We start from the raw sequence: 23,728 nt of genomic DNA on the forward strand, positions 1-23,728 counted from the left end.
GCACTCATGCTGCTCTCCCTGATCGAGCCTCTTGAGACAAGTGAAAACACAGAGCAGCAGCCCACATTGAGATGCCCACAGGATAAACAGAGGGAGTGTCGCAGTAGGAACATCAGCAGATGAACATGTCCTAAGAACACCCAGGAACCACTGTAGACAAGAACTGCCCTGTCCTGAGCTATGCTTAGTGTCTATCTACCCCAAAATCACAGCATGCTGAGTGGTCTTCAGCCCCATGCAGGCTGTAGTCCTGTGGCTATAACTCTTCCTCCCCATCCTGGAGCAAGGGAGCCCTCAGTAAGTCCCAGTCCTCCTAACTCTGGCAAACCTCAGCACCAGGAACACGGAGTGGTCTCCAAAGTTGCCACCCTAAAAACTCAAAGTACAGAATGTGTTTCAGAATAAAAGCAGTTCAAGTGGTGTCAGCTCTGCTTGTGTTTGCTTCTGTGGAAAATTGCTACTTTAATGTGAGTCATGGGAGTAATTAAGGGATAAATAGCAGCACTGCAGTTCATCAACATGCTGGTGCCATTGCAAAAGCAAAGGGAAGTGTATGAATTCCTATGGAGACACAAATCCAGCCAGGGTGCTGGCAAAGTAACTGTTCCCATCCTTTGGGCTTTGGCAGTCTCCCCTGGTCTTAGTCAGGCTGGTGTCAATCAGGAATAGCCCTGGTGATGTGATTTACCAGAGAACCAGTGAGCTTGGTTCAGTTTAAGTCAGGATGCACAAGACAGGACCCAACATCATTAAATGGTGGAAGCTCAGATGACTGCTTGTTAAGCTTGACAGTAAAGAAAAACATATTTCACCTTTGCTGATTTTCCTTTGTTCCAAGTCAGACCTTCTGCCAATTAGTTAAAATTTGGAAGACATTTATCAGAGCCCCCTTGGCCACCCTGCCTCTGGCCACATGTCCCTAGCACAAAGGAACACCATTCGGGCATAGACATTTAGCTTGCCTCCCGGACTCTAGACTGCTGTTGCTCAGCAGCAGCCTGTACTGTCCTGCAAGAGCTGCTTGCAACCACCATTCCACCTGCCCAGTAAGATATGGTGCCACCAGTCCCTCAGAGCTGCTAGGGGAGCATGGGCAGCCACTTTGGAGGGGGATATAAGGAAAGATTTGAAGAGTAGTTTGCACCAGCAGTGCTCCATATTTGCACCTGTCCATGTGGAAAGACTGTTTCCCAGCTGAAATCCATACTGTGGCCCCTTCTGTTATATTCTTTTCTCCTTAGTCTTTGCAGATGATTTCAAGCAACTCAGTTTTCCACTTTCTAATAAGCAATTTAAATGCTAAAGGGCAGCTCCTCTGCTGAAGGCAACTCAAGCTAAGGGAGCTGTGACAGTTTATGCCAGCTGAAGTTTTGCCCTTAAATAAATGTTTTAAACTTTCCACTAAGGAGACTAAAATAAGCCATAGCATGAAACATTAAGAGCAAAGAATGAATTCTGGAGACCAGAGGGATTTGGGAAATGAAATGAGATCCATCTTGCTGGCACATTTTTTTCCCCTTGTCTATTTTTGGAATTCAAAAAATTCCCCCAGATTTGTCTTTTACAGACCAGCCTTTTGTTGAGCAACCAGCATTGAGCAGCCTCCCATTCTACACAGAGCAGGTGAGCTTTGGCAAGCCAACATGCAAGATGCAGAGCTGGAAACTATTAATATCTTTTACTGCTGGGGTACAGCAGGGCTTGGTGCAGGTGCTGTTTGTTTTCTTTAACAGGCTCTTCAGCTATGCAACCCAATACTAGATGAACAAGAAGATTTCTAGTTAATGAGCAAGTTGCGATCAACCCAAGTCTTCTCCAGAATGCCATGATGCCATGATTACCTGGGGAATTACAGCATGAGTTTGACCATGTAGCTGTACAAGGTGTGTTTATAGAACTGTGTGGGAGGTGGCCTGGTTCTGCTCATCAGACTCTAGACACACTCAGGAAACCTGGGCTCTGGCTTCTGGCTGTGGTATTAGCTTTTGAGGGGACCTCAGCCTGTCACTTAAAGCCCAATTCTCCAGTTGGCTTGCAACCTACACTTTCCACTGGCTTTAAATGCAGCAGGGGATCTCTGTTGCCTATGAAAACTGACCTTCCAAATAGTTCAGTCTCCCCATGTTTAAAACGAGGAGAATATTTTGAGATCAGTGGATAAGAACACCTGTGAGTGCTAATACCTGTGTACCCTGCCAAGATACTGAGAGATTAAGCAAATATTTTGAAGAGCTGTAAGATCTTATGAGGCAGGTATGAGGCTGTTTAGTATATCCAGGATATATTTTTCTCCCTCCTTTTATTTTCTTCCGCAAAGAGAACTCAGACTGAGAGAGGGACTGAGACATGTGTCCTTTTTTTTTTTGGTTTCAGCCATGCTGACCTACTTTATGAAAACTAAACCAAAAGCAGAGGGCACTGCCCCTTGCTGAGTCTCAGTGAAGAGGCACTGAACTGAAGACAAAGAGCACATCTATAGGTGCCTTAAGGTTTGGGCTGAATATCACCCAAGAAAACGTAGCTGAAAAATAAGGTTGGGAATGCCTTGTCTGGCTGCATAGGCTACAGCTCCAAACGGGATGTGATGAAGGTGATAAGGGCTCAGAAAAGATTTGCCTTGTAGTGGGAGACTTCATCCACTCACTTTGGGGTAGTACATTTTAAGGAAGATAATGGACTAACAAGTGTGTGCAGAGAGTAAAATGAATGCTAGAGAGGTTTTGAAAACATGACCTGTAAGGAAAGGTGGAAGGAAGTGAATTTGTTTGGTCTAAAAAAGAATAAGGGGAACATGATAATGATTTTCCAATCTTTGCAAAAGGCATTGCAACTGTTCGCCAGAATCTGGGGAAGGGCAAAAAGAAGTCAGCTGAACTTATGGCAAGGAAGTTTTAGACAGGTCTGTAGGAAAAGCCAAGCAAAACCAGAAAGCTCTGGGATGGACTACCTAGGGCAAAGGGGAGTGTCCAGCATGGGAATTTTTAAAGAGCAGGCTGTCACAATTCAGATACAAGTCAGGTACTTTGCAAAACAAACAATGGTGATTGCAGATGCAGAGATACTAGACTGTGTTGAGTGCAGGCAGACAGTTGCTTAGATGAAACTGATTTGAAAGTCACCCAGCTGTGACAGCACCAAATGCTGGCTGATTTATCCCAAATTAAGGAAGTATAACTGCTGTGGGGGTTATAACCAGCATTTCAGTCTCCAAAATTGCTTTCAGACCTCATCCCTAAAAGATAAGACATTTCTTAAAAAGCTCTAGTGACAAAGGAAATCATGAAGAAAGGTGACTGTGGTGCTGACCTCAGTGGCAGAGTGCTACAGCACCTGGAAGGCTTTCAGTGCTGGCAGATGACAGTATAAATAATCTAATAGATTGTCTGACCCAGGTAGTGCAGCCTTGAGAAGATGCACCTTTGTCTATTCTTCCTCTCATCTTCTGTGACTGAAGAGTAAAAATAGCAACTCTCTCTATATTTTTACACTCCTAATCAGTGGCTCAAGTCACAGTTCTCACATCTCTGTCTCCTTGCAGCATGGGAATCGATCCTGCTACACTGCATGATAGAGAAAGTTTGATTGTGTCACTTCATGTCCCACATCCACTCCCCTGCAAGGTACCCTTGATTGAATGTGGAAATACAGCATGTAGATGGTTCATGGACAGTGAACATGCCTGTAGACACACAAATGATGCAGGTGATGGAGGCTAATCCCTTATCAGCCCATGCAGAAATCTGCTGGCATCTCCCAGGGAACACCCCAGTCCCAACACCTGATCTCTTATTGCATGCGAGACTCCCTTGCCCAAAGAGCTGAGCCTTGAATCTTGTGAGTGCTGTTGGCAAGGTTGTTTTGAAATGAGAAGGGGATTTGCTGAAGTGCTGTTCTCTTTCCAAGGGGAAGTTCCAGTCTTCCAAAAGGATAAGCAGCAATATATGGTCTGAGAGAAGACTGCAGGTTGCTGACAATATTTGAATGAAAACCTACACCCAGTTATATTATTCCTCTCTCACTACTCCGCCAAAATCTTCTCCAGAGTTGTTTTTTGAACAGCACCTGGAGCAATTCTGCTAGAGGATGGTAGCACAGGCCAAAGAATGAGTCAAAACCACCTACTCATGTTAAGGAATTAAATAATATGAGAGGACTAGATGCTCTTAAAATGAGAGTTGGTTGTGCGGCACTGCTGCGTAACAAACCCCTTTGATATCTCCAGATAAGAATAATTATAATTATCCCAAGCTTGTGGACCTGTACAGCCTTCCTACCTTCTTGAAGAAAGGGCAAGGTCTGGGCACCATCAGCTTCTCTGTGGGACCAAGGACGTGTTCTACACTGATGCGGATTAGGGTATTCCCAGGATGGGATTCACAGTTGCATGACAACAGTGCCGCAGTGTTGAGCTGGGGGAATTTGATGCAAGCACTACTCTGCTTAACTCCCTGGAGATTGCCTGGCTGTTCTTGTCTGCTTGCTAGGAGGGTTCTTGTATCTGGGGCTCGCTCAGGGATACCCCTGTATTATTTCCTCTTCCATTTTTCACTTTTTTTTCCCCCCTCTTTGCCAAGGAAACCTCTTGTTAGACAGGACTGAGCGTCCTTGGAAGCGGCAGTTATAACAAACAACCAGGGGCAGATCTCCGGCGAACGCTGCGCGAGGCAGAGGTCACAGCTGGAAATGGTTTTAGGGGAAATTCAAAATTACTGTCAATAGCAGTTCTCTCTCATTTTAATTGTAATTGGTTAATCTCATTTTATTTGCCTTCCAGCTATGGCTGTGAAGCTTAGGAAACTCTCGGGGGCCCTGCTCTGCTCTCAGTTACCCTGGGACCAATTCTGAAGGCTTCAGCAAAGTTGCTTTGGATTTATCCCTTGAGCCAGCAGGACCAGAGGCCACTGCTCGGAGAAGCCCTCAGCAAGGAATGGAATGAATGTGACAGATGGCTCTTCCCTCTCCAGAAATGAAGACAGACAAAGGGTATCCACTGATTTAACCTTCCTCACAGTCCCTCTGCTGAGTTGCCAATGGCCAGGGCAGGGAGTGAAGGGACAGGATGATTCTGTGCATGTCCCTCCCTTCCTCCTTTTGGGACCTGGAGGGAGGGCTTCAGCTGGTACAACTATTCTGGGAAAGGGTGAATAAAGTTCCATGATAGCATCAGCTGAGGATATACTCCATTGCATTTGGGAAACAAAGTCAGTGAAAGCAGCCTGCTCCTGTAAATGTGATGCACCATGCATAGAGCTGCTGGCAAGTTCTCTGCTAATAGGTTAAACCTATCTTTGCGTTACAGTGGAGCTGTGTTTGTCCAGTGGTATCTCATCAAACTGCAGAGTGCACAGTCAACAAGCCACTCAGGATCAGCACAGCAAGACACTGCTGCAATCCTGGGCAGCATGTTAACAAGCTCCACTGTGCCTGGTAAGGAGTTTGGTGAAGATCTGATCAAACGTGTCAAGCAGCTTGTCTGTTGCCTCTCTCTCTCCACCCTCTCCTCAGCACATGTGTGCAGTCACATGGAATTTGCTGCTTTGACTTGCAGGCAAGTCAAAGAGCTGTTGAACAGTGATCACATCTACCAGCACTCATCATCACCATCAATTGTTCTCCAAATGAAACAGGCCATGTCGCCAAGCAAAATGCTTGGGAAGATATTTTTTCCACTGGACGTGCGTCCAAAGTAAATAGGAGAAAATCTCCTTCTCCAAGCACTTCTCCTGATTACTTTTCACTTGACTCATTAGTAAACCCAAGATATGCACACAATAGCACAAATCTGATGAAAACCCACTTCAACATAGTGCCCCAGTTTTGTTTTTCTCAGAGATTTATCTTCATTGTTACTCTCAACCTATGAGAAAAACATCCATCCTGCCTATGCAAAGCCAAAATGATGCACACCTCTTCCCATGTGCATCCCTTGCTAGATGGATGCTTTTTGCAGCTGGTCATTTCAGCCTTGAACAATGCTCTGGTGGGAGCTTGCCACAGTTTGTATAAGCTCATGTTTACTGCTAGATCTCTGCCTACCCTAAAGTGACAGTTCTGGTGAGACCCTGTTGCTGTAGCTTCAGGATTTTGCTTTAAAGTAAACCACACTCTGCCACTGTAACTAAATACTGTCCCACACAGAAACTCTATTTTGCTATCTTAGTGTACAATGAGTAGAAGGAAATTATTCCCTCTCTAGGGGCTGGAAAGTTGCTACACAAGGACTGAGGATAACTCCATGGGCCTCTGACAAGTTGAGATCTGCAATCAGGGCAGAAGTGCAGGGAGGGGAGAGCTCAAAACAGCAGCCATGGCTTTCCCTCACTGACCAAGCCCAGGAGCTGCTGCTCTTAGCACCCATCCCTTCATTTTATTCCTTAGTGTGGCTTCAGAAAGGGTCTTCTAGGCTTGCAGAGCAAGATGTGCTCTTCAAGGCCGGATCTGAGTTTTGCCAAGATTTGAATCCAAACCACACACAGCCTGTTAACTTCAGATGGTCCCACCCAAATGGCCCAGGTTCACTCAAACCTCAACCCAAGACCCAGCCCAGGCTCTGCAAGCAAAGGCTTCTTTCTTTTTCTCTTTACCCAAATCCCTGCCTGCAGCGGATGTCCTGGAGAACCTGGCTTGCAGTTTGAGACCATAATGAAACTTATGAAACCTTCACTCAACTCCAGTAACCCAGAGATGGCAAAGCCAAATTACAGGCCTTTAGTTCTTGGGTTTTGTGTGCTGGCATTGCCTTTGAATGTGCTAAATGCTGTGAACAAGAAATCTAGTTTGCAAGAAAGCAGCTTCCAGCCTATTACTTTTACTTGGTGGATTTTAAGACAAATCAGTACCCATCTCTGCACTTGTCCCCATTTCAGTGTGACAAGACAAATCACAAGAACTGCATGTACTGAGCTGTGGTGCAAGCAGGTGGGACTCCACGGATTTCACCAGGCTTCCTCCCAGACCTAGCATATCAGACACCAGGCTGGTTACTTATTTCTATGCAATGTCCTGAGCAGCCCAGAGTCTGGAAGTGACTGCACTTAAATGGAAGCCATTTCCTTCTGTCTCCCCTGGCTTGGGTGTGCAGTAGAGCCCTGCTGCTTTTGGCAGTTAGGGTGGGAGTATTTAGATGTGAAACATGCCAGAAACTGAAGCTAGGATTGCACCACTGCTTTGAGAATCAGTATTTCCAGCATCTCCAGTCTGAATCCTTAAATGTAATTCACTTTCCCCTGCCCTGGCTTGCTCCTTTGTGAGAACACTTGGCTTATGCCTAACCATCCCCTGTCTAGCTGTGAAAGCAGCCTATGGCTCAGGTCCCTTCCTCAGCTTGCTGTTGTGCTCATCCCTGCGATGTTGTCTGTAAGTGACTTGCAGCTGGTGGCCTGGCAGACACCTGTGCTGCAGTGTTATGGCCCTGGCAGCACCAGGGAGGTACCAAACCAGAGCCCTGTGCCAAACAGGCTGCACTATCCTGAGCTGCTGTGGAAGTGCCTGGAGCAAATGGAGCTCCATGTCCTGCAAAGGTAGAGTCACAATTGATGGCTGAAAAGAAAAGCCCTTTCTTCTGGCTGTCTGGATGCCTGTCCTGTCAAGCAGGCCCTCGGCAAAGAGAAGCTTCTCTGAGCTTTGCTTCAAGCATCAAGTCTGTCTTGAGAGTGCACCAAGTCTGTGCCCCTGGACCAGCAAAAGCTCTGGAGATCTCTTACTTCACTTACTCCTCCTGCTTTTCTCTCTTGTGGTTACACAGCGTAAACTCCCCACACAGGTGAAAGTCAAGTCACCTGTGCAGTCCACCGGAGAGTCCTCTGAGCCATCAGCAAGATCCAGATGTTTTTTCTCAACAACAGCAACAACATGGTGGTGCTTCCCAGAGCTGCTAGTGATTACAGGCCTTCAGGGAAGAAACTGTATCTAACATGGCTATGCCTGCCCCTCCTGCTCTGCTGGCATCTGCCTACACTGAAAGCCAGTGCTCCCAGTAAGGTGATGCTGTGGCAGCCCCTCAGCCAGCCTAGCACTGCCTTAGGTGAGGCATCCCGCAGCAAGAGCCTCAGGATCCACAGTACCAGGTGACAGGCACCTGGCAAAGAACTGAAATACTGTCAGAGAGAGGCCACCCCTCAGCAAACCTCTCAGTCCCAAAAGTTTCTTCTGTGCAAATACCTGACATTTACTAGCAGAGACTGCATCCCGGGAAAGGTTTTTTTTAACCCTCCCTCTTCCTGTTCCACAGCTTGCTGCTGACATTTTAAGAGCAGTGATCCCAATCTCACATGATAAGCTAAATCCAAACCTCCTGAGGCTGCAGCCCAGAGAGCAAACAGCTCTGTCTTTCACCACGTGGAAAATGGGGCTCTGAAAAGAGTCTCCTGGGTGCACAAGAGCTGTGCTGAACTTTGCAACAGCTACAGCAGAGTCTTCCCATAACTGGCAGCCACCAGCCTGACTGCAGGCATTGTTGGACTGCTGTGGCACAAGCAGGGCTCTCAGTGATGGATTATGTTGCTGTACAAAGCCAAGGGAGGAGGCAGGAATTCTGACAGTGACTGTGGTTGGTAGGAACTGGTCATAGCTGCAAAGCAGGAGATGGAAGGCGGAAGGGGCTGGAGCTGCATTGTGCTGCTTTGTTAGGGCTGACACCCTGACAAACCAGAGCTTTGGAAGAAATCTGACTGTGTTTTCTTCCCCTTTCCATCCTCAACCCACCGCATTTCTCACAGAACAAAAGTCCTGCCTTTTGCCCAGCTCTGCTACTGCAGCAGTAATCCTTTGGCTGTGGCGGTGGATTAAGTCTCGAGCCCTGAGAAAGCTCTTCCAAGGCACAGTGAAGATTTTGTTTTGGAGTCTAACCCATGTGCAGCTCACAGCTGCCATGGTTGTGAAATTGTGCTTCCCCCCCGCCCCAACTCTATTTTTTCCTTTTAAGCAGCCCAGATGAAGCAAGGGGAGCAGGGCTGTTCTGAGAGACTATTCCTAATGGTCTGAAAATAAACCAAATATTTTTCTTGGCTTGTAGAGGAAACTGGTTACCTTGATTGAAACTTGGTTCTAACACACATTTCAGAAAGTAATGAAGACTGAAGATATGAGACTTGTATAGGCTCTGTTACACAAACCTTCACAGAGAGTTGTTTTCCTTCTTTTTTCCCTTCTCTGCCCAAAACTCTGCCTGATATAGCTAAGGACATCCAATAGCTTGTTGGGAAAACGAGCTTCATCACAGGTGCTAACGTTGTGAGCTACCTTTTATTCCTTGCCACACTGACAAAAGGTTAATGAAACAGAGCTTGCATTTTGTCAAGGCCAGCACTGAAAATTAGGGACAGAGCTGCCATTAAGAATAACCAGATGCATGTGCTTCTATCCCTGACACACCGGTCTTGAAATATCCCCCTCTTGGGCTGTACAGCTTCCAAGGAATAGCAGGAAATTGCAATTGTTACACTGGCCAGAGAATGGATTTAATTTGTACTCTTTTATCCTCCCTGTTGGAAACTATCCTCTCTTTTCTTCCACGCCAGCTAAAGAGAAAAAAGAACAAAATCCAACAAACACATTTCTCTATGAAGCCTTCCATGCCATTGGATCTCAGCCTACCATACAGCACGCTTCCTCTGTTGAAGGTATGGATTACATATCTTCTGCAGGGTCTCAAGTAACACATCCACCTAGGTCATTCTACGCACAAGTTTCCAGAAGTTTAATTAAAGCTATTTTGGAAGCCACTGGTTGGTTAATTCAACTGGTACAGAAAGCTGGTGCTAGGAGTGTAGGTATTTATTTACTATGCAAAGGGCTGTTACTCAGGATGAGAAAGAGCTGGCTAAAGGGGTCAAGGTGCATGTTCTGTGGCCGTGCAAGGGAAAAGCTGGATGGTTACAGTTGAACAGTCTGCAGGAGGGGAGTTAAAGTGACTTTCTGGATATAGGAGAAGAAAGGAGCTGCAGTACAAGTAACTCATCAAGCTGCCCAGCAATGATTGTCCAAGTGGAGGCTCAGGAACCCTAAACTGGTTTAGATTAGTTCATCAGGCATCAGTTTCTTACCGAGGCTATCACATTGCATAAGTGAAGAAGCTGGGTAAGTTATGAGTGTTTACACAATTGTGGTGTTGCTTCAGCTGAAGGGCAATTACTTGTTGAGCAACCATCATTCAATTGCATTCAATCACATGTCTGTACAAGAGAGAGATTTCTACTCATCCAATCACCTGTTTTCCTTAAATAGGTACAACTGTGCAGGTGGAACCAGCCTTTGGAAAGACAGGTTCCTGGCCTGGAGAGATGACAAAGAACTGATGCTTTATCAGGGCTGAGCATCAACAGACTTTTTTGTTGTTTTTTTTTTAAAGAAGATTTGGGACTCTTGTGACATCATGGTGGGAACATATTTGGCCCTGTTAAGACTGGAAAGATGATTGCAGTGGTTAGTTACAGAGGTCTAATGAATTACTGCTCATCAGCTGAGCTGTGGTAACTGACTCTTTGTGCTGGACACACAAAGTACAATGCGTTAGCTCAAGGCTAATTTCAAGCACAGTGAGACATGATGTGGTTACCCAGAGCTGAATATGGCCTGAACTCATAGGCTAAAACCTCTTTGCTTTTGGAAAAGTACCTAGTTGTGTTAATCAGCTCCAGCAGTTAAGCTTCAACAGCTTATCTGGCTCCAGAGCACAGTGATCCCCAAACTTACATGAGGACTGAGGGTGGTTCCTAACTGAAGAGCTGTGGTCCCGTTCCAGCAAAGCTCTGAACCCATACTGACAGCATGGTCCCTAGATCTGTGCCAGGAGGGGTTTGTTACTGACTCAGGAAGGAAGAATCGTAACAATGCAGTGAATCGTTTACAGCACAAACCTGGGAAGTCTAAAGAAGGTCAGTGAGTAGGACAGCAGCTCTGCAACAAGGCCATGGGAAAGCACCAACCCCGAGGTGATCTGACTGGAAGCAGATTAAGAAAGGCTGATGAGCCATGGTGAATCACTCCTGTTGGGAGCTATTCCCTCTTTCAGCAAAGACTGTAGCCAAGAGCTGTAGTGACTCATGATAGTAGCCATCAGCTGATGATGGAGACAGAGAGAGAATGGCATTGCCCTAATTAATGCCTGTCATGGGGTCAGGCCACATCAAGCCTGAGAGCATCCCTCAGGGCAGGAGAACTGCAGGCAGATGCTGTCTTGCTAGGGCCACCACTACCAAAGTTGTTGGCTCTAATGAGCCAACCTTTCTGTCTATCTCTTCTGTCTCCTAAAGATTTCTTTATTCTTTTCTAGAGGTGAACAGGAGCTTCAAGAAAGCTTGCCTCTCCAGCTGCCTTCAGGCCTAGTCTCTCAATGCAGTGTTGAAAGAGATCCTCCAAGAGATCCTGTGTAAGGATCAGGCAGTGAAGGAAGAGGGAGTGAGAGGATGGGTGGGAAGAGAAAGGAATGCAGAAGTCCAGCAGTGGGGATGGGCAGGGAGATGGCTGTGGCTATGAAGCAATTAAACCTGATCAAGCTGTGCCCAGAACTCCAGCTCTTCCTCCTGTAGACAGGCTGTGACTTACAGCTTAGAGGGGAATAGCAGTACTGAGAGGGGCTCTGGCTGTAATTTGTGTGATCTCTCCTGTGGCACTCCTGGCTTGACACGGTTTGCAAAAATGCTCAGAAATCCTGGCCACCTTTACAATGGTCTGAACAGAATTTCCAGCAAGGAAAAAAGGCCCAGGAAAAATCCAGTTGCATGCACACAAAAACCAGTTAATCCTGGGCTTTGCTACCTGTCACAGTGCATTACAGCCCCCTGCAGCTGACTCCCACTGTGAAGCAGAGCCACTTCCCACAGCAGCAGGACTGCAGTTGACAGATCTGCGTTTCTGTTCAAGAAGGCTCCTACCAAGACATCAGACAAATGGGGAGATCTGGGAGGTGGGGTGGAGAGTAAGCATCTGTCAAACCCTTTTATAGCAGGTCCCACAGGAATTTGTTTTCCTCCTATTTTTAAGTTGAAAAGGATCGAGTTTCACTGCAGGAAATAGTTCTCCTCCTCCCTCCCACCCACCTTTCTTCTTTTCTACAGCGCAGTGGAAGAGCAATCTGCTGTCTGCCTCAGATTTCCAAGAATCAGGCAGTCAAACTGGGACCAAAGAGCTTGTTATCTGCATCCAGGGAAGCAAAGCTAAAGAGGCTGGAGAAGAGGTGTTCTTGTCTGCAAATGCTCAGAAATTCAGGGTGTGAGATATACCCTTCCCCATTCTTTTTGATCAGGCTGATACTGTAATTGGTGAGGTGAAGAGGTGAAGCCCTGAGAGACATGATATTCATATCCCTGGAAGCTGCCCTATCTTCTTCCCTAGTAGAGAAATATCACAGGAAGATCTCAGGGAGAGAGCTCAATGACCTGCCCTCAATGCATCCTTGACATTGTATCGCTTGCAGAGCTAGGCATTTGCAACAGCACTCAGATACACCCCTGTGTTCCTGTTAAAAATAATCACACCCATTCAGTGCCCAGGCTGTGCCAACATCATGACACAGAGTCCTGAACAATAAATCTGCACCTTGCTGCAGATGCAAAACAGCACTCAGCAGCCATGTGCTGGGCTCTAGGCAAGATGCACTGAAGCCAGACAACTCCGACCTGAAGCTCAGTTCGCAGCCTATCACCTAGGATTTGGGGCAGGGGTTTGGCTAATGAACAAGAGCCGGATGGACACTTAGCTAGAGAAAGCTACCTTTTCATCCTCAGAATTCACAGCCCAGTGATTTCTCACCCCCTCTTTCCTCATTCTGTTGATACTGATCAATTTTGTTCATCAGACACAAACCTGTTCTTCCTTCATTGGGCTAGAGGCAAGGCACAATTCATTTCTCCCATTTCCTTGGCAGTGACAGTAGAGACAATGCCTCTTTTGTAGGTGCTTCTACATGCCTGGTGGAAAACCTATTGGAGACTAGCACAGTTATATCAATAATCTCCTGTTTATTATTCCTCCTGGCATGGGATTTGCCATTACCTCTCTAGCACAGGCAAAGTTTTCCATTCATCTTCTCTCAGCCAGGTGTTTGCTCATTTGCGGCAGGGGGGCTTCAAAAGAGACAAAGCTACAATTGATGGGAAACAGAAGGCCAGACTGCTGCCAGAACAGGTTTTCCTCAGGGATATTCACAGTCTTAGAAATGGTTATTACAATGTCTTTCAACAGTGGTTCTACACACCTGTTAAAAAAGCCTTGTCTTTCTTTCATTGGCCCTGTCTTTCTGACAACCTCTGTTGGGTACCTGTTAGTTAAACACTTTTCAGGTTCACATCATAGAATGGTTTGGGTTGGAAGGCACCTAAAAGATCAGCTAGTTCCAACACCCTGCCATAGACAGGGACATCTTCCACTAGACCAGGTTGCTCAAAGTCACACCCAACTTGGCTTTGAACACTTTCAGGGATGGGGCATCCCTGATTTAATTTGGCAACCTGTTCCAGAGCCTCACCACCTTCACATCCTTCCAATGCAACCAATCTTGGATAAATAACCTCTTCACACTCCACTGCAAAGAATCTGTGAGCTAAGTAGTGAGGATGGACCCAGTGTTAGTAGTTCAGCAAATTACAAAAGGACATATCAAATCTAACCAAGTTCTTGGTTTTTGTTCTGGTGCAGAGCTTCAGAAACACTCTCTCCTTCCACGTTACACGCTATTCAGGCAGACATGGCCACCCCCCTAGAGCTGGACATGAATCCTGAATGGGGCTGAAGCTTTCAGTTTTTATTATGTCAAATCTCACGGTCAGGGTTGTGGCAGTGAAGTTGCCAATGTGACCAGCCCTCTGCAAAATACTTTGGACTGGAAGACTTCTTGAGGATGTCTGCTGTTATTGGAGCCACAGTATTTCCCCTTTTCAGTTACAGGAGGGCAAGTAGGAAGCTTTGCTGTAAAGTTTATATGATGGAAACTTGGAGTCCTGAAAAGTGAGCAGGACACACAGGACAAACTAAGAAGATCAGCTCTGAGTTTACAAAACAAACTCAGCTGATAGAGGGAAGATGTGGATTAGAACAGACACAGAATACGAGTCCAGCTGGGGAACAGACCACAGCTATCTTGGAGGAAGAGAGAACTTTTCCATCCTTCCCCTCCCAGCACTTTCACTGCAATACCTCACAGATTTTGAACTAGAACTGCCCTCTTCCTCCTCCACCTCTGCTCCTGTGTGGACTGGCTGTCTGGGACATTATCTCAGCTCTCCTCAGGTCCCACTAGGTTCTCTCTGCCTACATCTCCCAGGCTCTGGTAATGGATATCTCTACGGCTCAAGAGGAGCCCACCATGTTGTGGTTATTTCAGTTCCTTCCCTTTTGACCCCCTTTAGGAGGCAGTAGAGTCTCCTGGAAAAAGATCACCCAGCTTAGCTAAGTTCCTTACCAGGGAAAGACCAAAGTCAGTGCTGTTCAGATACTACAAATCCTGGACTCTCATTATTAGAATTCATTGCTGCCATGATCACAGAGGTCCATCCCACATACAATCAAGAGCTGCTTGGCAAGATTCACATCCTGTGAGCCCAGGAACAGTTCCTTCCCCATTTCCTGAGCCCTCCAAAAAAGCTGGAAAGGAGCTGCAGTCAAGCCCTTTCTGTTTTATTTATGTCACTCTTTGCCCTGCCTTCTAAAGAAATGGGCAGGGAGCCTGGGCTGCTGGTACAGCCCAGTAAGCCAGGGGCTACCCCCACTTCAGTAGGCTAGGAAGGCCCCACAGGTATGGAAAGAGGTACTGGTTAGAAGGTGAACTCTTCAAGTTAGAGAAGAGAAAGAAGGGAAAATGATACTGCTGGCTAAGCATCTTCACTCAGAAATGATTGCTTTGTAAATACAGCTCCTGCTCCTACTATATTTTTGCCCCTTGGCAACACAGAAGAGCTATAAATACAGCTACTGATTGTGCCAAAGTCTGGGGAAGGTGCTACAGCCTGCATTGAAATGTGGGCTGGCATCCCTGATGTGCAGAACAACACTGTGCTGCTCCTCTACACAGGTCTTAATGTTTCAAGTCAGACAGAGGGAACAAATGCCCACAGACCATTTTATCATTGGAAGAGACTAGCAGGACCTCATCTACACGCCTACTGTGACAGTTAGCCGTGGTTTCTTTGTGTGTGGGGGAGAACTGAACTTTCTCTCACCACCGCCACACCTACAGCCCCAGAATGTCTTTCCATGACCATTTCCAGAACACAAACTGCAAAAGAACATTTTCATCCTTGGAACACTATTGCTGCAGAAGATTGTCCTGAGGAGGGATGTTCAGGCTTGGCTTTCAGTATTGTCCAATCCTGAGCACATCTTGTTTTTCTTCTGGATGCAGGAGAATGTAGGCAGTGGGGAGCTAGCTCCTACTGTTCAACCTTCATCTTCACAGTTCTGTGTTGCTTTACTGAAATCCTAGCCCTACAATGGGAATGGGGACCCCAAGAGATTTATACAGGCATTTTGGAGCATTTCAGAAGTTCACTGGGAACTCATGGGTAAGAACATGCCTGTAAATACCATGGGCAGAAAAATGGGCTTTTGTGTGTATGTATGTGTGCAGTAGGTTCACACCGATAATGCTGTCTGGATTTGCAACTGTCTAGACAATGGGAAAATTAGCATCATGAAACTGGATAGTTTTGTGAGATGCCCAGCCAAATATCTGGGAAATATTTTTGCATTGGTTCTCCTCAGAGGGAGATATAAGCCTGAGCCATCCATTAGAGATGCAGCTCTTTTGCCTTGCATTCTGGTGAGGGATAGAAGGGTTTTACTGAGCTCACTGGGCCCCTTCAGCCAGATGCTGGGTGCTACTGTGGAGGAAAATAAGCCCACAGCATGAGCATGGCCAACGAGCTTTCCATAGGCTGGAGCTGCTGCTTTTCTGGCACTAACAACTAGAGACTAGAACTGCATGAACAGTGGTTTACCTCTGGAGACAAACAACTAGAGGCCAGTGTTTCCCCAGCATGTTTTACAGCCTACAGTAAAGTCTAAAGGATTCCTACGCCGCAGGGTTTAACTGCTGCTCTCTCTGTGGTAAAAGCTCACACGAAGCAAGCAAGGCTCTGAGCCTCTTGCCTGGAGCCCTGGGAGCACAAGGCTTAGAGATGCACAAAGATTTTGCCCTCTCCCCCAAGACAAGAAGATGCAGCAACCAGGATTGTGCTTATGGCTGAGGCAGGGAAATGCTTTGTCTCCATGGTCTCAAAGAAGGTTCCTCCTCAGACAGAAGACTGAAGGGAAAAACATGCAATTGATGAAAAAGAAAAAAAGCAGCTCTAGTGCATGTGCTCTGTTAATGACTCAGGACAACACATCAACACCTTAAACTGCTTCTCTGAAAAGCTTCAAAAAAGGCAAGGGGCACCAGACAACAGGCACCTCATCTTTTTAGAGCAAAGATGTTATCTTCTCCTGGAAGGAAAGAGCTGTCAATTCACCAAAGGACAGCAGAGTTTAAGTAGCAGATCAATATTATTGATGATTGTCGGCCAGGGAACCTTTGGCTTTGTTTGGCTTGTGGGAAGCCTCAAAAAGCTGCTCTGAGATGTCAGTGGATGGGTTAGAGAAGTAAACAGAATAATATTTGCAAGCCCTGTGTAGATTCCAGGAAAATGTGGTGCTCAGACTGGTGATTTCTCCACATGAACAGTAGTGGAGGCTTTCTTTCACAGTGTCAACAATGACAACCAAGGGTTGGGTTATGCAGAAGCTGAAGTTGCCATGGATCAGGTTTACAGAGAACTTACATTTTCTTCTGTGAGGGACTGCGTGGTGTTTGAACTCTTCAGCAACAGTTGAAAGAATTGGAACAAGACTGCATTGTGTGGCATGAGGTTTTCAAAACAGTTCTGGCTAATACAAGGCAGGAGATGTCCAGTGAGTGAGCACTTAGCTTCTTGACTAGCCCTGATTTTAGATGAAATACCCCCAGTACAGTGACACACATGATGCAGAGCATCACCATGAGAAACAACCTAGGTGCAGATGCTAGGCCAGAAGCAAAACAACTAAGTACAACCAAGTGCTGAGTTGGTTTGCAATATTTGAAGTTAGCTCAATGGCCCCAAAGTGTTACACTTTACCAGTATTGACTAAACTGAAACATTTTATTTGCATTTTCTTGACAGAGAAATAAATAAAACAACAATAAAACAATATGACAATAAAAAGTCCCAGGGAAGGGGGAGACAAAAATTAGCCCTGTAAACTCAGGATTTTAAACAGGAGGGTAATTTTCCTCTGCAGGTGAGTGCAGAAGTGTTTAAGAGAGAGAAAATCCAGAGAAAGATAGTAATCCATACCCTTCAGATGCTATTGGAAGAATTTCCTACCTTTGACAAAATAATGGTGCCAGAGTTAACTTTTTTGTGCTGCAGTTTCTGTTGTTTGACTTTTCTGAGCTATTTCCTTGCTCCCATCCATTGCAGCACTAACTGGGTAATTTCCCCCACTCCCCCTCCAGTTTTTGTAGAACTAATCTTTTGAGTTTTGTGAAGTTGATCTTGGCTCATGGCACACACCCCACATCTGTTTTCCTAGGCCTTACCATTTGACTCAGAAGTATTGCATTTTAACTTCATCTCCCCACTGCTACTGTCAAGTTTCAAACCAAAACTAAACACTCCCCCCACCACCAAGGCATAGCTGATGTCTGGGAAGGCACATGTCCCCTCGCCTCCTGGTACTGAGGAGTGAAAGGTTACTGTAAGAATGTCGACAGCGTATTTATTATTCTTTAAGATGATGTGGAGTGAACTGACAGCGTAGGTTAAATACAATTATTCTGTATGAGTGAATTTTCAAAGCTCTCTTTTTGGTTCTTATCCAAGATCCTTTGAAAGCACATTGTTAAAGATAAGCATGCACAGAGAGCAGGGGAATGTGACATATTCTTAAACTGGTCACGCTGGGTTTGCTACCTTTTGAAATCTAGGCCTGAGAAGCTGCCCATCCCTCCTCTTGGGCAAATTGCCACAGTCTGCCAGGAGAGCTTGACTTTGGAGTACAGAACTCTGCTACAAAGACAGGCTGACAGAGCTGGGGCTGTTCAGCCTGGAGAAGAGAAGGCTCTGGGGAGACCTAATCACAACCTTCCAGTACCTGAAGGGGGCCTGCAGGAAGGGTGGAGAGAAACTGTTTACAAAAGCTTGTAGTGATAGGATGAGGGGCAATGGCTTCAAACTAGAGAAGAGTACATTTAGATTGGATGTTAGGAACAAGTTCTGCACCATGAAGGTAGTGAAACACTGGAACAGGTTGCCCAGGGAGGTAGTTGAGGCCCTGTCCTTGGATATATTCAAGGTGAGGCTTGACAGGGCTGTGGACAACCTGATGTAGTGGAGGATGTCCCTGCATACTGCAGAGGGGGGTGGACTAGATGACCTTGGGAGGTCCCTTCTAACCCAGACCATTCTATTATTCTGTGCCTCTATGACCTTAGGACTATTTCCCAAAGTGACCACTGTCTTGGCAGAACCATCTGCAAGCCCTGCAAGGGACATAAAACTCCCAGGTGGAAAATATTTGCTAAAAAGTTTGGTATCTCAATATTCAGGCTTGCCCAAGCTGAAACTTTTATAACTATTATCCCTCTTTAAAAACAAGCTCGTAGTTTCTTGGCACCTTGCTGAATTTCAATTAGGGTGATTGGAAAGGAAAAAATGCTGAGTTCATACAGGCAATGTCTACATTAGAGATAGGATATGCTCAAGCAAGAGCACATCTATTAGACATGTAGTCAGAAAAGCTCTGCTCAATCTCTGCAGACTCATGACCTTCAGTTACATTTGGCTATATATATCTGGGTTGGATACGCTTTCTACCATTCCGCATCTGGTAAGACAGTTAATAAATACTTTGTTCAGCATCATCTTTCCTGTGGTATTTTGCTCATTCTAATTCTGCTACTAGGCAGAACTCAGAAATGCAGGAATGCAAAAGTCACAGGCGAGGGTTTTGTCCCAAGCACAAAACACTACATCTGGCACTCCAGTACACATTTCCTTGGCTGCAGGAGTCAAAGCCCAGAGATGAACAGAAAAAGATGAAGGCCACGAGTTAAAGATAATGCCAGCATAAACCCCTTTCTCTGGCCCAAATCTGAGCATTGCAGAGTTCTGACTATCTCTTCTTGGTTAAGCCAAGAGCATGATGGCTACAGAGATGAAATGGTGACACACATTAGAAAAAACAGGGAAACGAGACAGAAGGAAAAAGAGGAAGAAAAATTTTCAGTGCTACAACCTCGTAATTATTCTGAAGAATGCACAATGAGGGAAATTGCTTTCACAGGAGCAGACCACTGATTTGGAAAAAAGGTGAAGTTTTTAAACTCTTCCACAGAGCAAGATCTCTGGTTGCAATTAGGAAATGTTAGCTCAGTCAGGCATGGAGAGTGCTTCCTTGCCAATGTCCGAGTCTTGGTTAGTCTCTGATAATTCCACATTCTACTTTAAGAGACAGCTCATGTTTGATGTGTGTCACTGTATAAGGCTAAATGCTGTCCTGCCATATTCTGATTGTATAAAAAAATATTCAATTTATATATAGAAGATAATAATTCTTGGGTTTGGGCTGCACATTTTAAGTCATATGACTTTTGCTATCACACTTCACAGAGATGCACCCAGAGTGCTACACTGCCAACAAAGTTTGAAGGCTGGGCTAAGACCAAGGGTGCATCTTTCTTGGTTTTTGTCCTTGCACTTCTTCTCTGGGCTGCTGGGCTTGCTCCAAGTCCTCCAGCTCATTGCAAAGTGTAACTGTAGTGTAAGGAACTATACTCTAGAAAAAGAAAGCCTGAGGTGAGAGCAATCCATTCCTTAGAATTGTTCCTGCAAGGGACTGTGTTGAAACAAGGAAAATTATCAGGCAGAATAGCTGCATTTGAACATCTCCCTCTAGGTATGTTCTTGGCTGCAGCAAGGAAGAACTGGAAGAGATGGCTGTTGGACTGATGGTTGGATGCGTTGTAGTGTAGTGTAGCACATCAGGCCTCCTTGGAAGTGAGCCCTCCTCACTTCACCTGGTCCAGAATTTCTCATGTCTCCTTGTAGCAGTTGGCCCTTGAAGTCAGGCGAACTCCAAGCCCCGCTGCTGCTGCTTATATAGACTGTTCTGTTCCATCTTACTCATTACCCTTGAACCTCTTATACTCTTTCTCCCTGCACCCAAAATAAAGATCCTGGCAAATCTTGGAACAGCAAAGAGACTCTGAAGCTCTAGACTTTGGAAAAAAACAGGTGCAAAGCGAAAGCAGTGCATCTACAGTGGTCACCTTGAGTGTAACTCCACACAAAATCCAAAAGCAAGAGAGCTGAACGCTGCTTTTTTAAACTACAGATGGGCTGCATTAACCAGAAAGGAAACTCAAGATGAGCTTGTGTCTGGAAGTAATAAAACCATTTGCATAACATGTATGGTGCATTCAGTGCTAGCAGGAGGTGCTGGATGAAGAGCTGGGGACAGGCTGGGGATCTCCTTTGTCAATGGGAGTGCAAAACCCAGAAAATCTCTCCTGAAAGTGTCCTGGAAGCACTTTCTCAGTGTCCCAAGCACAGGCACTGGTTCACCTATCAGAGAGTCAACCCAGTTTCCAGGTGACCCCTGCAACACATGATAACAATTTTGGAGATACCAGAAGTAGATACACAGAGGAAATTCATATGATCCAAACAACACCTCTTAAAGCTGTGCTGGAATTAGGGCACACGAGTGCCCTAAGTGGTGGCACAACAGCCCAGCACACAGCAACATCACAGGCTGAAAGCTGCATAACTGAATTGATTTAAATATGCTGGTGTACCAAAGCCAGTCCTGCTGTTTGCACTAGCATGAAGGTTTCCAGCAGAGTTTCTCTCCACCACTGCACAGTGTATCCCTCACTTGCTGAGGCTGCAATGAGTCCCAACTGTTCTCTGCTGCAGGCATCAGTCAACTGCTGATGGCTAGAGTCAAGAGAACTTAAACAAAGCCATCCCACAACTCATGCTCATTTATCTACTGTCTCACCCCTTTTTTTCTTCAGAGGATGACATGACTGAGAATGGATACAACAGTACAGTGACAGATAGGACCATTCAAAACCATGTCCTCACGTATTGTTGCCATGTGTAACATCAGGGCATAAACCTTCCCCTTTAACATAAGTAATAAGGGCCTGTGTTTTTTGGAGCAAGGGGAATGTGGCTGAGATTCTTCCCTTACTGACACACCACAGTGCTAAGCTGCTGTGGCAGGCAGTAGAAGCAACAAATGTAAAGTCAAAGGCATTATAATATAAGGAAGGGCTGGAGAAACCCAAACTGAGATGTCATAATACCATAAGCCAGAATTCATTACCCTTGTAACCAAAAAGAAACTCCTGACATGCCAGTTTCCACCCATAAATAGCTGTAGTCGAGGGGCTGAGTTTATAAAACATTGAGTGACTTACCATATGCTGCACTTGATGGTTTGGGTTGGAAGTCCACAAAGGATCACTTAGACAGCAATTTCTCCTGTTGAGACAAAAACTAAGAGGTAAAAACTGCTTTGCCAAACCCAGAAGATAAGCACAAAGACACATTGTTTAAAATCACAGGGGAGCAGAATGTGCTGGAACACATAAGGAACAAAGCAAATACAGACTCTTGGGGTGTTTAGACTACAGCCTGTCTGCCTTTTTCCAAGTTGGGTTGAATGAAAAAGCAATTTGCAGAGAGTTCAGGGTTATTGCAGACATGCCAGAGAGTCCCAGCTGCACTGGGAGTTGGTTAACCTGGGAAAGCCAGTTCATTTACAGGTAAAGGCTCCAGGTGTTTACAAGGCCATGAGGAGATGTAGCTTGAGTTGGAGCAGTAGCAAGGAGTTGGCTCACAACAGCTAGCCCTTGTCCCTGTTTCCCCCCATCTCTTGGCAAATAATTTCTAGCATTTTCTGCCTTATCTGGGATAGCTTTATGCCTAGAGATGTGGCAGGGAAGGGCATGGTCAACAGGAAACATCCCAGGTTTTCCCTGGCCTATTTTTCTGCCAGAAATTTGCTTAGTTCCTGTGCCTCGAACACCTCATTTACCACCAGAAATAGCTCTAATATCCTGATTTTAAATGCATAATTTTCTGGGCTAGAATTGATAGGTGGAGGTGTGTAAAGGGTGTGCAAAAACAGTTGAGACACTACAGATTCTCCACTCTGGTTGCCAAGCAGATTAATGCTGTTGCCCTCCATGGGAGAGGTAGGTTCTTTTAGTCACAGAGGATTCTGTAGCAGGCCCACTTTGGAGAAGGGAAGAGCCAAGGGTGGACATGAAGCTGGGAAAACTATGGCACAAGCTTTCTCACTCTGCACAGTGATGGGAGTGAGCAGAGGCTCCTTTCCCAAGAAGGCTCCAGCATTTTAATTTCACTTCAGCTGGGCCACTGTAGACCACCAGCCCACAGCCCCACATACCTACCACACCCAGAGGGCTGCAGTTGTTATGATGTGCTATTTCTGTGTATGAAGTGCACACACATGTACTGATTGCTATCCACTTGCACACATGCAAGTGAGACACAGCTCTCAGCCCACAGGGGAATTACCACTGTAGGTTACCAGCTGAGACAAATGCATTTTACATGTGAGAGTGGAAAATGCTGCTTAAAGACCACATGAGCCAAAAGGAGCAAATAGCAGTCTGACACAGTGGTGCAGAGAGATCTGTTGCATGCTCCAAATTGCTGAGTAGCTCTAAGCATGGTCATCAGCAGTTCTCTCAAATGACCTTCCTTGCAGAGAAGTGAACTAGCCTTTAATACCCCACTTTTCCCTCAGGATCTAGGGCATCTTCCAGACCCACTCATCACCTCCACACATGGTCAGCTTCCCTAATTTAGTGGTGGGGCTGGGCTAGGGCAGCAGGAGTGGTTTCCACCAGTGACTGAACCCTGCTGTAGTATTGTTTAAGACTCAAGTACCTTCTGCCTTCACTTCTCTTCTGTGTTTCCTGCACAGACTGCAGACTCTCCAGGACATGGCTTATCTTTTACCTTCTGCACTTGCAGACAGCATCACAACACCTACACCAGCATCAGCCAGCAGACCAATAGGAGGAGACTTTCCCTTGCAGTATTTCCTCTCAATTTATCCCAGCAACAGATCACTCTGGGACATACCCTCAACATATTTGCCAAGCTTGTTAAAATAAACATGAGGAAGCTCCTTGAGGCTGGTCCCTCAGCTTCCCAGCTCTCAGACAGCTCTGTCTCAACAGCTCCTGAAGGTCTCAACCCACCAGTTAAAAGGCAGGAGTGGTGCAAACAGCATTTGCTTTGTGACATGGAGGGCTGAGAAAATTTGGAAGACATATTATTCAAACTAAAAAACAGTGCAAAAACAGATTAGGAAACTACTGTGCTGTGACTATTAATGAAGCGATAGAAAATATCAATCACTCCCCAGCCTCTGAAGCTTGCTGTGAGAGAAGAATTAGGAGATTTTATGTTCCAAGTACCAGGAAACCACAGGGCCCTGGTGCCTAGTTCTCAAAAGAACACTGTTTGAATCACAAGGAGAAAAGCAGAGTGCTGCAAAGAGAGCCAAAGGCAGAGTTTAAAAATAGCAGCTTTCAGTTTTGTTTCTTTTTTTTTTTTTCTTCTTCTTAAGTGCCTGGATATAGGATCATGTCAGAGGGTGGATAAAGAGAGCAGAGAAACCCCTGTGGAGAGAGAAGTCTTCCTGGATATAGTACTGCTTGTGGGGG

General features: G+C 45.7%; 1 long non-coding RNA gene across 1 annotated transcript in view; it reads right to left on the reverse strand.

Moving 5' to 3' along the window:
- LOC128898535 (uncharacterized) overlaps positions 1-21,486 on the reverse strand; it is a 32,848-nt gene extending 11,362 nt beyond the window's left edge. Inside the window, exon 1 of the long non-coding RNA XR_008462879.1 lies at positions 21,443-21,486. This is a non-coding gene — a long non-coding RNA (uncharacterized LOC128898535). The remainder of the gene's footprint in view (positions 1-21,442) is intronic.
- Between the last annotated feature and the right edge of the window lie 2,242 nt (positions 21,487-23,728).

This window comes from Dryobates pubescens, chromosome 25 (genome assembly GCF_014839835.1).
Source record: "Dryobates pubescens isolate bDryPub1 chromosome 25, bDryPub1.pri, whole genome shotgun sequence".
Lineage (NCBI taxonomy): Eukaryota > Metazoa > Chordata > Aves > Piciformes > Picidae > Dryobates > Dryobates pubescens.